This window comes from Triticum dicoccoides, chromosome 6B (assembly GCF_002162155.2).
Source record: "Triticum dicoccoides isolate Atlit2015 ecotype Zavitan chromosome 6B, WEW_v2.0, whole genome shotgun sequence".
Classification (NCBI taxonomy): domain Eukaryota; kingdom Viridiplantae; phylum Streptophyta; class Magnoliopsida; order Poales; family Poaceae; genus Triticum; species Triticum dicoccoides.
The window spans coordinates 3,528,788-3,531,170 of NC_041391.1; the positions used below are offsets into that span (position 1 = coordinate 3,528,788).

A 2,383-nucleotide genomic window follows, 5' to 3' on the forward strand; every position below is an offset into this window, starting at 1 on the left:
ACGTTTGGTAGTACCCAAAGTGTTCCTCCGGTAAACGGGAGTTGCATAATCTCATAGTCATAGGAACATGTATAAGTCATGAAGAAAGCAATAGCAACATACTAAACGATCAGGTGCTAAGCTAATGGAATGGGTCATGTCAATCAGATCATTCTACTAATGATGTGACCTCGTTAATCAAATAACAACTCATTGTTCATGGTTAGGAAACATAACCATCTTTGATTAACGAGCTAGTCAAGTAGAGGCATACTAGTGACACTCTGTTTGTCTATGTATTCACACATGTATTATGTTTCCGGAAAATACAATTCTAGCATGAATAATAAACATTTATCATGATTATAAGGAAATAAATAATAACTTTATTATTGCCTCTAGGGCATATTTCCTTCAATTGCACCATGACAATACTAGAACTGACACAGTAAAACCAACGGGTGCGCCTTTAGTATGTACTAGTGGTTGGGGCGCGCCCTTGGCGTGCCTCCTCTGCGTGCTTAGGCGCACTAATCCAGCTGATGCATTTGTGGACATGTTTATACAGTAAGGTTCTAAAAAAACATGTTTATATAGTCCATATGAGCGTCATTTGTTAAATAAAAAGAATACACGGAATAGAATAGTAGCAGCAGAGTCTTCAGTCATAAAGCAGAGTAAGCTAATAATAGCTCTATATTAACACAAAGGTGACAGTCTCACAATGTCAATGACTGATCATAAAGACACGGACATGGATTGAAATCAAAGTTCAACATGCTCCAAAAGGTGGGTGATCACCAAAAGAGGCAGTGTTTGTTGGATCATCAGAACACATGCATATCAAGTCACTGGCAATAACAAAACATGAACATTTAACAAACTTGTCCTCTATACTCATGTAATTGGTATGAACTAAGAAGTTCCTCAGTATCACCTTGGCTCCTACATATCACCTTGGCTGCTACATACTGCAATCATGACAGGAAGTACATACTATAATAAGTAGAGCAAGAAGGAAAGCCTTATATAACAGAATCAGTAGATAGATGACTTACATAAGTTATATTGCACGTGAAGTAATGGGCAATGAGAAAAGGTATAGTGAATATCACATGCATATATATAATACTCCTAGAAGAGAGTGAAGTAGTTATGAGGTATGGAAGGCATATCTTTACAGAACAATCAGAGTCTGTAAATTAACAAAAATTGACCAGCAAAGATCAAACATGCGCCTAGGACTACCGAGCAGAAACATTTGTATATGTGTATTTTCATGGAACATGCCAACAGATAATACCTAGAAGTATTTGGCTACACATCTTCTTCTTCCATAGGTGTTCAAGTCCATAGCCATATGGGAATGGTGAAAAATATGGTCCATTACATGTATCCCTACCAATATATTCATCACCTGGTCATCAATAAGTCATACCCACTTCTTTGCTGCAACATTGTCTTTAGTACCAAGAACATTTCCAACATTTAAAGGAACTATTTCTTGAAATCAGCAAAATAAGAAAACAAATGGTTAAAGGACATATCTTAAGAGCACAGTTCTTAAATTCAAAATTAACATTATGAAGGCCTCAACACATCGTGAAAATTAGACATGCAAAAAACAATTAATTCATTTGCAACAGGACACAATGTAAAACCATTGATAACAAAACTACATGTTTTATCATTATATCTTATTCACCTCACGAATACCTGAATTTAGTCATACAGGGGAATGGGGCTTGTGTTTGGAGTTGACGGACACCTCAAGATGTGCACGGCCGCTAGCTAAATTTATAAACGGAAATTATGCTGGGTAACAAAGAGTAATAAACATGGTGCCCACGCCTGTGTAGATCAGCCATCCCGAGTCTCCTGGCATGCATGTTAAAGATTATTGCCACCATACTATATTCATAAGATGGTATAAAGCTTATATCGTGCATACTACCACTACATACAACATAGCGCTTTTTCGCAATGCATGCAAGATCACGAGCATACCATCTATGTGTAAGTAGGTTACACGCCATCTCCAATCCTCATTCAACTTCACCAATTTTGCTTCAATAATGTTGGAATTCACTTTCCTAAATCCTCAAAAAGATCCTCGGCATCACAAATTGCTTATGATGTCCAAGCGATCATGATTTCCTGTCCAGCAAAGGGATTACATAGCTAAATCAACGATGGACAAAGATTTCGAAAGCATGTGTAGGGAACCTGTCGCATATGCCCCGGCTATGAAGGCAAAGTCACCCATGGCTGAAATCTTAATCCACACACCACTAATCTGCAGATGAAGGCATTTTCGACAATCAGGAAAAATATACAATGACCTATCTTGACAAAAAGGAAACCAACATGCATCCAACGCTCAGAAAGGAACACTACACTCTTC

The 2,383-nt window shown here is 37.6% G+C and overlaps 1 long non-coding RNA gene across 2 annotated transcripts; it reads right to left on the minus strand.

Annotated features, from left to right (window-relative positions):
- Positions 1-694: 694 nt before the first annotated feature.
- LOC119325956 lies at positions 695-2,082 on the minus strand. 2 transcript variants are annotated; one of them, XR_005157750.1, is made up of 4 exons: positions 1,987-2,082; positions 1,696-1,857; positions 1,283-1,482; positions 695-950 (listed from the first exon to the last, which is right to left on the minus strand). It is a non-coding gene; the product is annotated as an uncharacterized LOC119325956 (long non-coding RNA). The 2 variants fall into 2 exon arrangements; XR_005157749.1 differs by lacking the exon at positions 695-950 and adding an exon at positions 959-1,113.
- Between the last annotated feature and the right edge of the window lie 301 nt (positions 2,083-2,383).